The 13339-nt window shown below is 51.4% G+C and overlaps 2 pseudogenes; both read left to right on the top strand.

The window, feature by feature from the left end:
- Positions 1 to 2923: 2923 nt before the first annotated feature.
- Positions 2924 to 4826, top strand: LOC135275345 (serine/threonine-protein phosphatase 2A 65 kDa regulatory subunit A alpha isoform-like; annotated as a pseudogene).
- Positions 4827 to 7291: 2465 nt separating this feature from the next.
- LOC105734269 (ubiquitin carboxyl-terminal hydrolase BAP1-like) lies at positions 7292 to 9588 on the top strand (annotated as a pseudogene).
- Positions 9589 to 13339: the final 3751 nt, after the last annotated feature.

Below are 13339 nucleotides of genomic sequence, written 5' to 3'. Positions count from 1 at the left end.
CGTCTTGTGCTCGAACATTGGACTCCAAGTTCTTCAGTTTTGGGACTCAGACTGGCTCTCCTTGCTCCTCAGCTTGCAGAGAGCCTATTGTGGGATGTTGTGATCATGGAAGTTAATACTTAATAAACTCCCCTTTATATCTATCAATCATAGGAGATACATATATATAATGCTACTAGTTCTGTCCCTCTAAGAGAACCCTGACTAATACAATTGGTAAGGTTTCCTTTTCTTCTCTGATGATGTGAGCGAAGGAGGCTTTCAGGGATTGTGAGAACAGGGGAAGTCTTCAAGGAGATGGGCCTCTCAAGCACAGCCTGGACATCTCCCCATTCTCCTGGGAGCTGGGCCTTGGAAGGCAGAGGGGATGCTGGAGGGGAATGCAGGTCTCAGGACCTGAGAAGTTGAGGGTAGTGCTAGAAAAAGTGGAGAATGAATGGGATAAGGGGCGGCAGAGGCCTGATCTCAGAGAGATCCCACTGCTTCTAACTTTGACCATTCCTGTCTGGCTGCATTTGGGTTTCCTTTTGTCCCAAGAAAAGAAAGATGAAAAACCTTAGAGTATTGGGAGTCTAGAAGATGTTAAAACAAACAGATGTTGGCCAGGCATGGTGGCTCATGCCTGTAATCCCAGCACTTTGGGAGGCCAAGGTGGGCGGATCACCAGAGGTCGGGAGTTTGAGACCAACCTGACAATGTGGAGAAACCCCCGTCTCTGCTAAAAATACAAAATCAGCTGGGCGTGGTGGCACATGGCTGTAATCCCAGCTACTCAGGAGGCTGAGGCAGGAGAATCACTTGAACCCGGGAGGCAGAGGTTGTGGTGAGCTGAGATCACACCATTGCACTCCAGTCTGAGCAACAAGAGGGAAACTCTGTCTCAAAAGAAACAAAACAAAACAAAAACCTAACAGATGTTAGTTCATTGATCACCAAGACAATGCACGGGTCAGCAGGACTTCTCACACAGCAGCCAGGATGAAGCTTGGGCAAAGCCTTCAGCTTTCAGCTGTTTTTCTCATCCTTTACGGCACTGTAACGAGGACTAGATGAGGAAAAAAATGGGCATGAGCTGTAGCTACAGGGGAAAAACAAGAAATGACTAACAGATAAAAAGAAATGTATGTGAAGTGCTAATATTCTAGGTATTTTTAATATTGCTGGGAAGACCAATTATCCATGTAAAAAAGGTGAAAACAAATATAACATTGCTTAGGCAATTCTGTGGACCCTTGATAGATAGACAGTATTTGCATAAAATCAGAATTACAGAATTAATGTTTTGGGGTTTTTGTTTGTTTATTTGTTTTTTGAGATGGAGACTCACTTTGTTGCCCAGGCTGGAGTGCAGTGGTGCAATCTCAGCTATTGCAACCTCTGCTCCTATGTTCAAGCGATTCCCTTGCCTCAGCCTCCCTAGTAGGTGGGATTACAGGCATGCGCCACCATGCCTGGCTAATGTTTGTTTTTTTAGTAGAGATGGGGTTTCACTATGTTGCCCAGGCTGGTTTCAAATTCCCAGCCTCAAGTGAACCACCCACCTTGGTCTCCCAAAGTGTTAGGATTATAGGTGTAAGCCACTGCATCTGGCCTGGACTTTAGTCTTTAACAAATCCTGGGTGTACTCATTTTCTATTACTTACACATAAATAGATGTTTCTCATTGAGAACATATGAAAAACAAATGTTTACTAATAAATTATGTTACATAATATATAATAAGATTGAAACTCAAAATTGGACCCTCCTGTCTCCAATATCTGGGTGTATGTTACTAGATGCACTATTTTCCCAGAGACATACCCTGCTCACACTAGCACAGTGTTGGAAAAGAATATGGAACCGGAAGGCTGGAGCCCTTGGTCTTAGTTTGAACTCTTTTGCTTACTGACATGATGATTTGGGGACAAGTAACTTAGATTCTGGACCTGATTTTATCTATAAAAGTACTCTAAGCCTGGCGCGGTGGCTCATGCCTGTAATCCCAACACTTTGGGAGGCTGAGGGGGGTGGATTACAACATCAGGAGTTCAAGACCACCCTGGCCAGCATGGTGAAACCTCGCCTCTACTCAAAATATAAAAATCAGCCGGGTATCGTGGCACAAGCCTATAATCCCAGCTACTCGGGAGACTAAGGCAGAAGAATGCTTGAACCCAGGAGGTGGAGGTTGTGGTGAGCTCAGCTTGCACCACTGCACTCCAGCCTGGGCGACTAAGCGAAACTCCATCTCAAAAAAAAAAAAAAAGGTACTCTAAACATCACTTTAATTAAAAATTAACTGGCCAGCCACAGTGACTTATGCCTGTAATCCCAGCACTTTGGGAGGTCGAGGTGGGCATATTGCTTGAGCCCAGGAGTTCAAGACCAGCCTGGGCAACACAGGGAGACCTTGTCTCTACAAAAAATACGAAAATTAGCCAGGTGTGGTGTCGCATGCCTATAGTCCCAGCTACTTGGGGGCCTGAGGTGGGAGGATCACCTGGTTCCAGGGAGGTAGAGGCTTCAGTGAGCTGTGGTCATGCCACTACACTTCAGCCTGAGCAACAGAGTGATACCCTAGCTAAAATAAAAGGAAAGAAAGAAAGAGAGAACAAAAAAATGTAAGAATACAAACAAAAGCACATCTGTCAGCTCATCCTCTCTATGGGCAAAGGAAACTATACTATGTGAACACAAAGGAGAGAAAGAAACAAAATCAAAATACTTATCTACCTATCCCTCTGCACATGGTCTTAGCTAAAGTAAGAGTATACACTTCATTACTATGCACCCAGATTTTATCTCATTCTGCTAAAAAATGCAGAAGCACATCAGTGGGGTCACTTTCACTTCATGATATAGAAGCTGTTCTGTATGCAGCCAAATCACATTACCGACCATTGCTTTAAGAACTGACCTTCAGAGGAACAGGACGGAGCCAAGATGGCGGCGGCCGACGGCGACGACTCTCTGTACCCCATCGCGGTGCTCACAGACGAACTCCGCAACGAAGATGTTCAGCTTCGGCTCGACAGCATCAAGAAGCTGTCCACCATCGCCTCGGCCCTTGGTGTCGAAAGAACACGAAGTGAGCTTCTGCCTTTCCTCACAGATACCATCTACGATGAAGATGAGGTCCTCCTCGCCCTGGCAGAACAGCTGGGAACCTTCACTACTGGTGGGAGGCCCAGAATACGTGCACTGCCTGCTGCCGCCCCTGGAGTGGCTGGCCACCGTGGAGGAGACGGTGGTGCGGGGCAAGGCAGCGGAGTCCTTACGGGCCACTTCACACGAGCACTCGCCCTCTGACCCGGAGGCGCACTTCGTGCCGCTGGTGAAGCGGCTGGCGGGCGGCGACTGGTTTACTTCCCGAACCTCTCGGCCTGTGGCCTCTTCTCTGTCTGCTACCCCCGAGTGTCCAGTGCTGTCAAGGCGGAACTTCGACAGTACTTCTGGAACCTGTGCTCAGATGACACCCCCTTGGTGCGGCGGGCCGCAGCCTCCAAGCTGGGGGAGTTTGCCAAGATGCTGGAGCTGGACAACGTCAAGAGTGAGATCATCCCCATGTTCTGCAACCTGGCCTCTGACGAGCAGGACTCGGTGCAGCTGCTGGCAGTGGAGGCGTGCGTGAACATCGCCCAACTCCTGCCCCAGGAAGATCTGGAGGCCCTGGTGATGCCCACTCTGCGTCAGGCTGCTGAGGACAAGTCCTGGCGCGTCCGCTACATGGTGGCCGACAAGTTCACAGAGCTCCAGAAAGCGGTGGGGCCTGAGATCACCAAGACAGACCTGGTCCCTGCCTTCCAGAACCTGATGAAGGACTGTGAGGCCGAGGTGAGGGCCGCAGCCTCCCACAAGGTCCAAGAGTTCTGTGAAAACCTCTCAGCTGACTGTCCGGAGAATGTGATCATGTCCCAGATCTTACCCTGCATCAAGGAGCTGGTGTCCGACGCCAACCAACATGTCAAGTCAGCCCTGGCCTCTGTCATCATGGGCCTCTCCCATCCTGGGCGAAGACAACACCATTGAGCACCTCTTGCCCCTCTTCCTGGCTCAGCTGAAGGATGAGTGCCCTGAGGTACGGCTGAACATCATCTCCAACATGGACTGTGTGAACGAGGTGATTGGCATCCGACAGCTGTCCCAGTCCCTGCTCCCTGCCATTGTGGAGCTGGCTGAGGATGCCAAGTGACGAGTGCGGCTGGCCATCATCGAGTACATGCCCCTGCTGGCTGGACAGCTGGGAGTGGAGTTCTTTGATGAGAAACTTCTTGTGCATGGCCTGGCTTGTGGATCATGTATATGCCATCCGTGAGGCAGCCACCAGCAAACTGAAGAAGCTAGTGGAAAAGTTTGGGAAGGAGTGGGCCCATGCCACGATCATCCCCAAGGTCTTGGCCATGTCCGGAGACCCCAACTACCTACACCGCATGACTACGCTCTTTTGCATTAATGTGCTGTCTGAGGTCTGTGGGCAGGACATTACCACGAAGCATATGCTGCCCACGGTCCTGCGTATGGCTGGGGACCTGGTTGCCAATGCTCGCTTCAACGTGGCCAAGTCTCTGCAGAAGATAGGGCCCATCCTGGACAACAGCACTCTACAGAGTGAAGTCAAGCCCATCCTAGAGAAGCTGACCCAGGACCAGGACGTGGATGATGTCAAATACTTTGCCCAGGAGGCTCTGACTGTTCTGTCACTCACCTGGTGCTGGAAGAGGAGCAAACTCTGGCCTCTGGTGTCTACCCTCCAACACCCCCCCAGATCCCTCTTTGGGGAGACACTGGGAGGCCTTTGGCTGTCACTCCCTGTGCATGGTCTGACCCCAGGCCCCTTCCTCTAGCACAGTTTCTCCTCTCCCCAGCCTAGGAAGATGTGTCACTGTCCACCTCCCAGCAGGCTGAGGGAGCTTGGGGTTTGACAGGACAGCAACCCTGGGAGGAAGGGGCTGCTCTGCCCACGCTGGGGAGAGATGTGAGCATCCCGGGGCACTGGATCCTGCTGCTGTAATGGGAACCCCTCCCCCATCTACTTCCCCACCTCCTGTCCTCCCCCTCAGTGGTTTGTTTTTGTGTCAACTGTGCCATTTTTATTTTATTCCTTTAACTTTCTCCCTTTTCACAGAGAAATAAAGGTCTAGAAAAAAAAAAAATGACCTTCAATAAACAGGTTAGAAAATTCACTCATGATCACTTACTGAATGCCCCCTATGTGCCAGACACACTGTTAAGCATGGGGGAATCAGAGAAGTGTTGCTCTCTAACATGTCCCAGTCTAGCGGGGTAATATATAACCCGATACATTAGAAGATTCCATGGAAGTGTTTCATTAATGGTATAAATCATGAGCTATGTCAGAAACCCAGGAGGAATTGGTACCTCTCCTGGGAGAGTGTGGGGAGACTCTGGTAGAGGTGATATGTGAGTGTGCTCTTGAAGGATGAGCGGAAATTTGCCAAGTGAACAAGGGGAAAGGCATTTACAAGCAGAGGGAATAGGATGGCTCGTCAAAGTGTCTGGCAATACTGAGAGATGTTGCAAAGGGTGGTGTAGCTGCAGCCCAGCTTTCACGGGACAGAGGTAGAATGCAGTGTGGTTAGGTTGGGGCGCCTGCCACATGTAACTGGTAATCATCCCTAGAGGTACTGGGGGCACAGAGTGTCATGCGTGGAATTACATGTGCTATGTGTTGTGCTTTTAATGTAACTTGAAGTCGTAAGGAGGGACTATGTGATGTGGGAGCAGAGCAAGGAGAAGCAAGTTAGGGAGACCCAACAGGAGGCAAGAGTGGGAACGGCTGACTTTGAGAGGCATCTTTGAAAGAGACTAGATAGCATTTGGTAGACGTTGGATGTGGAGGCTGAGGCAGCAGGAGAAACAGGGTATGACTTTGAAGTTGCTCAATACAGGAGAGATTGGGTGGCTGGCGGAACTCTTAACCAGATGACAGGACACGGGCACAGGATGGGTTCTCTGCTCCAGCGTGTCCCTGAGGAGTCACTCTTAACTTTGGCACAGGTGATCAGCGGCTGGGAAAGTGGATGAAGCCCACCTCAGAATGAGACCACTGACCTCTTCATTTCCACGCTTTTGGCTCAAGGTATCATTCAGCTCAACACCATTTAAAAACTATCTAGGCCAGGCATGATGGCTCACACCTGTAGTCCCAGCATTTTGGAGGCTGAGGCAAGTAGATCACTTGAAGTCAGGAGTTCAAGACCAGCCTGGCCAACATGGTGAAACCCTGTCTCTACCAAAAATACAAAAATTAGCTGGGCATGGTGGTGAGTGCCTGTAATCCCAGCTACTCAGTAGGCAGAGGCAGGAGAATTACCTGAACCCAAGTAGGCAGAGGTTACAGTGAGCCAAGATTGTGCCACTGCACTCCAGTCTGGGCGACAGAGCAAGACTCTGTCTAAATAAATAAATAATAAATAAGCTCTCTAGGGGCCGGGTGTGTTGGCTCACGCCTGTAATCCCAACACTTTGGGAGGCCAAGGCAGGCAGATCACCTGAGGTCTGGAGTTCAAGATCAGCCTGGCCAACATGGTGAAACCCCATCTCATCTACTAAAAATACAAAATTAGCTGGGCATGGTGGTGCTCGTCCATAATCCCAGCTACTCAGGAGGCTGAGGCAGGAGAATTGCTTGGACCTGGGAGGTGGAGGTTGCAGTGAGCTAAGATTGCGCTATTGCGCGCTAGCCTAGGTGACAAGAGCAAAACTCTGTCTCAAAATAAATAAATAAATATAAATAAAAGCTATCTAGGGCCAAGCATGGTGGCACATGCCTGTAATCCCAGCACTTCAGGAGGCTGAAATGGGCAGATTGCTTGAGGTCAGGAGTTCGAGACCAGCCTGGCCAACATGGTGAAACCCCGTATCTACAAAAATACGAAAATTAGGCTGGGCACGGTGGCTCACACCTGTAATCCCAGCATTTTGGGAGGCCGAGGTGGGCAGATAACTTCAGGCCAGGAGTTTGAGACCAGCCTGGCCAACATGGCGAAACTCTATGTCTACTAAAAATACAAAAATTAGCTGGGCATGGTGGCACACGCCTGTGATCCCAGTTACTTAGGAGGCTGAGGCAGGAGAATCGCTTGAACCTGGGAGGCGGAGGCTACAGTGAGCTGAGATGGCACCACTGCACTCCAGCCTGGACGACAGAGCGGGATTCCACCTCAAAAAAAAAAAAAAAAAAAAAGCCGTGTGTGGGCTGAGGGGCCCCAGGGGTGGTGGAGGCTCCTGGTGGGGACAGCGGGCGGGAGGACCTGTACATGGCCCTGAGGGGCTGCCCCGCAGGAAGATGAATAAGGGCTAGCTGGAGCTGGAGAGTGACCTGGGCCACTTCACCATACTGGTGGAAGATTTTGGCGTCATAGGGGTACAAATAGAGGAGATCTATGACCTTCAGAGCAAATGCCAGGGCCCTGTATATGGATATGTCCTTCTGTTCAAATGGATCAAAGAGCTCCGGTCCCGGTGAAAGGTCTTTACCTTGGTGGATGATACGTCCATGATTGATGATGATATCGTGAATAATGTTCTTTGCCCACCAGCTGATACCAGACTCTTGTGCCACTCACGCCTTGCTGAGCGAGCTCCTGAACTGCAGCAACCGGGACATGGGACCCACCCTGAGTCGCATGAAAGACTTCACCAAAGGCTTCAGCGCTGAGAGCAAAGGATATGCAATTGGCAATGCCCCAGGGTTAGCCAAGGCACATAATAGCCATACCAGGCCCCAGTCCGTGCCACCTCCCTGAGAAGCAGAATGGCCTTAGCGCAATGCAGACCATGGAGCCTTTCCACTTTGTCAGCCACGTGCCTAGCACAGGCCGGCTCTTTGAGCTGGATGGGCTTAAGTTTTACCCCATTGACCACAGGCCTTGCGGGGAGGATGAGGAGTGAACAGACAAGGCCTGGAAGGTCATCATGGTGCGTATCAGCCTCGCCACTGCAGGGGAGCCCTACCATGACACCATCCGCTTCAACCTGATGGCAGTGGTGCCCGACCACAGGATCAAATATGAGGCCAGGCTGCATGTGCTGAAGGTGAACCATCAGACAGTGCTAGAGGCTCATCAGCAGCTGATAAGACTGACACAGCCAGAGCTGATTCAGACCCACAGGTCTCAAGAGTCACAGCTGCCTGAGGAGTCCAAGCCAGCCAGCAACAAGTCCCTGCTGGTGCTGGAGGCAAACAGGGCCCCTGCAGCCTCTGAGGGCACCCACACAGATGGTGCAGAGGAAGCGGCTGGTTCTTGTGCACAATCCCCAACCCACAGTTCTCCCAGCAAACCCAAGCCAGTGGTGAAGTCTCCAGGCAGCAGCCTCAGTGGGGTTGGGTCCCCCCCAACCCCACTCCCATTGTCCAGCAGCTGCTAGCTTTTCTAGACAATCATAAGTATGCCAAGTCCCCCATGCAGGAGGAAGAAGACCTGGTGGCAGGTGGGGGCCACAGCGGATTTCCAGTCCGCCCACCCCAGCAGTACTCAGATGACGAGGATGACTATGAGGATGATGGGGAGGATGACGTGCAGAACCCCAACTCTGCCATTAGGTATAAGCAGAAGGGAACAGGGAAGCCAGGGGCACTGAGCCGTTCTGCTGATGGGCAGCTGTCAGTGTTGCAGCTCAACACCATCAACATCTTGGCTGAGAAGCTCAAAGAGTCCCAGCAGGACCTCTCAATTCCTCTGTCCATCAAGACTAGCAGCGGGGCTGGGAGTCTGGCAGTGGCAGTGCCCACACACTTGCAGCCCTCACCCACTCCCAGCAATGAGAGTTTGGACATAGTCTCCGAGATCGGCAGTGCTTCCAACTCACCACTGCACTTGCCCATCCACTTGGCCAACCTGACGTGGGCCTCCACCCCTGTCACCTCCCACAATGCCAAGGTGCTTTTTGGAGAGGATGACACAGCCTGCTGCATGTTGACTACATAGGCTACAGCCGTCCTGTCTGCAATCTGGGTCCTGTCATCAGCACAGGCCTCCTGCACCTGGCTGGGGATGGGGTGCTGAGTCTCCTGGCACTGACAGAGGGTGGGAAGGGTTCCTCGTCCTCCATCAGACTGATCCACAGCAGCCAGCAGTCCAGCAGCCCAGTGGAGAAGGAGATCGTGGAAGCCATGGACGGCAGAGAGAAGACAGGGCTGGTGAGGCCTGGAGAGCCCTTGGGTGGGGAGAAGTACTCACACAAGGAGCTGCTGGCACCGCTGAAGTGTGTGGAGGCTGAGATTGCAAACTATGAGGCGTGCCTCAACGAAGAGGTGGAGAAGAGGAAGAAGTTCAAGACTGATGACCAGAGACGGAACCACGACTACGATGAGTCCATCTGTACCTTCATCTCCATGCTGGCCCAGGAAGGCATGCTGGCCAACCTAGTGGAGCAGAACATCTAGGTGCAGCGGTGCCAAGGGGTCAGCATCAGCCAGCTCTGCAAGCAGCAGAAGCCTGACCTGCAGAAACGCTCTCACTCCTACAAAGCCAAGCACCAGGGAGGACTGCTGGCCCCGACTCTGCAGCCCACTCTTGCCACGTGGCCCTCACCAGGGTCCCTCCCTGCTCCACTTCCCATTTTCCCAGTATTACTGAATAGTTCCAGCCAGAGAGCCCAGGCCTGGGGAATGGGAGGAACAAGGACAGATTCCCTGCATCGTGCCCTGAGGCCTGGCACAGGGCAGATGAGCCCCGTTGTGCTCAGGAGGCAGCAGTTGGGGCACAGCGGGGTACTGCAGCTTCCTCCAGAGCCGGCTGTGGAGCAGCAGGACCTGGCCCTTCTGCCTGGACAGCAGAATATACATTTTACCTACCAGAGACATATCTATTTTTCTGGGCTTCAACCCATCTTGCCACCATAGGTTCCTTCCTGACTGTGCTTTCTCTCCTAGCAGCTGTCCTGGTGGGCCCAGGTCCTTGTATCATGCCAAGGTCACAACTACAGGATCCCAGCTGGGGGCCTGGGTGGGCACCGGGCCTTGCTGTTCTAGCCCCAGCCACCAGCCTGTCCCTGTTGTATGGAAGACAGGCCTACTCTTCATTCCTCTTAGGAGAGTGCCAAACTCAGGGGCCCAGCACTGGGCTGGGTTGGGAGTGGGGTGTCCCAGTGGGGGTTGGGCGAGCAGCCTGCTGGGATCCCATGGCCTGAGCAGAGCATGTGGGAACTGTTCAGCGCCCTGTGAACTGTCTTCCTTGTCCTAGCCAGGCTGCACCAGTGGGCTCTCCACAGCAAGGTTCTGGGTCTCTTTGCCTTCAGTGTGGTGGCCCTAGCTATGGGCGCAACTTGGGCTCCAGGTCTCTGTCCCTGGAGCTAGGGGCTCAGAAGAGCCTCTGCCCAGCCCCTCAATATTACCATGTCTCCCTCCTCTTAGGGGTAGCAGAGACAGGGCTGCTTATAGGCAGTTTGCACCACTCAGCTCTCCCTGCTACTCCAGCTTCCTCCCTCTGCAAGGCACTCAGGATGGGGGACAGCAGGATCAAGACAACCAGTTGGAGCCCCTGTGTTCCAGAGGGCCTGATGCCAAGGGGTAATGGGCCCAGCACTGCCTCTGGAGTCCAGGCCCCAACACAGCCCCATGGCCTCTGCCAGATGGCTTTGAAGGTGATCCAAGCAGGCCCCTTATCTGTACACAGTGACTGAGTGGGGGTTGCTGGCAGGTGTGGCAGCTGCCTCTGGGCTGAGCACAGCCTGACCCCTCTAGTCCCTGTAAATACCGGATCAATGAATGAATAAAACTCTCCTAAGAATCTCCTGATGAAAAAAAAAATTAGCTGGGCATGTTGGCATACGCCTGTAGTCCCAACTACCTGGGGGGGCTGAGCAAGGAGGATCACTTGAGCTCAGGAGGTGGAGGCTGCAGTAAGCTGTGTTTGCACCACTGCACTCCAGCCTGGGAGACAAAGCAAGACTCTGTCTCAAACAACAACAACAACAAAAAGCTTTCTAGAACATTTCCAATCTACTGCAAATCTCTTTTTGGTTACACCATGTATCATTCCAGTTATAAGAATGTAAAAAGTGGCAACTCTGGAGCTAGGCTATCTGGGCAAATGACCTCCAGCAAGGCCTTTAAACTTCTCTGTGCCTCAGTTTCCTCATCTGCAAAATAAGGATTAAAATTCTTCAAAAGGTTGTTGTAGGATTGAAATGAGTTAGTTTATGTAAAAGTGAACCTGGCATATAGCATAAGTACTTTCTAAGTGTTTGCTATCAATAAGTAATAAATCATTGAATACTCTACTAAAAGTGGTACTAATATTAGAGATTTATTATTACAGAACAAGATGGAAGTTGGTAGTTCCAGGGTTAGTCCTGTCAATTAACCAAGGCTTCCCAGACCAGACTCTTCCTGTACCCACTGCCACGCTCAGTGTGGCAGTGCCTTCTCCTCTCACCATGGCAGGGAGGCCACCATAGCTTAAGGACCAAGTTCTCACATTGTCAACATCCCAAGCATGAAATAAGGGGACGTGGGCAAAAGTGCTTTTCTCCTTGTGCAGCCTTCTCTTTACAAGCAGGAAAATCTCTCCTAGAAGCCCCTGGTAGGTTTCCTTTCAGCTAAAACTGGGTCACAGGCTCATCCCTGAACCTGGAACCTCCCACCTGTAACAAATGAGGCAGAGGCGGGACTGGGGCTGGCTGCTGGGTAGGTGACCAGTCGTGCCCACCACAGTGTGAGAGCCAGAGAGTTCCGAAGGTCCCTCACTCAGACCAGGGGTAATTGAGAAACAGGCTCGTAGCAGTACTCATCCAGGAGTCCTCAGGTTTTTTAAGAGCAGCTTTTTTTTTCTTGAGATGGGCTTTCACTCTGTTGGCCAGGCTGGAGTGCAGTGGCGTGATCATGGTTCACTGCAGCCTTGACCTCCTGGGTTCAAGTGATCCTCCCACCTCAGTCTCCCAAAGGGCTGGGATTACAGACGTGAGGCATTGTGCCTAAGAGTAGCTATTTTTTTTTAGACGGAGTCTCACTCTGTCACCCAGGCTGGAGTGCAATGGCGCGATCTCAGCTCACTGCAACCTCCACCTCCCAGGCTCAAGCGATTCTCCTGCCTCAGCCTCTAGAGTAGCCGGGTCTACAGGCACTCACCACCAAGCCCGGGTGATTTTTGTATTTTTGTAGAGATGGGGTTTCACCATGTTGGCCATCCACTTGGCCAACCTGACGTGGGCTGATCTTTTTTTTTTTTTTGAGACAAAGTTTGCTTTTGATGCCCAGGCTAGAGTGCAATGGCATGATCCCGGCTCACCACAATGTCTACCTCCCGGGTTCAAGTGATTCCCCTGCCTCAGCCTCCCGAGTAGCTGGGATTACAGGCATGCACCACCACGCCCAGCTAATTTTTTATTTTTAGTAGAGACAGGGTTTCTCCATGTTGGTCAGGCTGGTCTTGAACTCCTGACCTCAGGTGGTCCACCTGCCTTGGCCTCCCAAAGTTCTGGGATTACAGGCATGAGCCACTATGCCCAGCCAGTATTTTTTTTTTTTTTTTTTAGACAGAGTCTTGCTCTGTCGCCAGGCTGGAGTGCAGTGGTGTTATCTTGGCTCACCACAATCTCCATCTCCCAGGTTCAAGCAATTCCCCTGCCTCAGCCTCCTGAGTAGCTGGGACTACAGGCGTGTACCACCAAGAGTAGCTTTTTAACCTAGGTCAGTATGGTGTTGGTAAAATATCGAGAGAGGATATGTTTGAGCAGAAGGACCTTCCTCATCTTCTCCCCTGTTCTAGGCTGCTACTTTCTGTTTCTACAAACCGAAGGAGGGGGCTCATAACTCAATGCGCCTTGTCTGAATGGCTGACCAGGATAGTCACTGCTGAATTCCCCTAAGGGATTCCTCTCCCCTGACTGCCCTTACAGCAGCTGCACCCTCTGTCCTAGGGGCAGTAAGTAGAGAGAGCTGTGTGAGAAGAGCGCTCTTTCCACTCCAGATGTCCCCCTACATCCTACATCCCCCCGGCCACTGACAGTTTGGGCCTGTAGCATCACTCATCCTGACGGCTCCCGTGTGGTCTCCCCATCACAACAAAGACTGTGGCAAGGTGGACAGAGAACTCCAAGAGAGCCAGGAAAATGCCTTTATAAACCACCACAGAAAGCCTTATTTCTACTCTCTAAATCCGTTAATAAGGAGAGGAGACATTTTAAAATTCCAAGGCACTTGGTTACTAATCTGATTCTGGCCTACATGGGGATATTCAATAAATACTTGTTAAATTAAATTGACTCAAGGTTTTATTTATTCAACCTGCTTAAAGCTTATGTAAACCCCTTGGAGATTTGTGTCAAGCTGTTAAGTTGGAAAATATAAGAAAAGTATTTTCAACAGACCAGCTTTCCCCTTAATGTACTT

The sequence above is a fragment of the Aotus nancymaae genome, unplaced genomic scaffold (genome assembly GCF_030222135.1).
Source record: "Aotus nancymaae isolate 86718 unplaced genomic scaffold, 86718_ANA_hifiasm-v0.15.2.pri h1tg000016l, whole genome shotgun sequence".
In the NCBI taxonomy this organism is placed as follows: Eukaryota; Metazoa; Chordata; class Mammalia; order Primates; family Aotidae; genus Aotus; species Aotus nancymaae.
The sequence above is the reverse complement of the archived record's forward strand: the minus strand, read 5'-3'. Positions and strand labels throughout refer to the sequence as shown.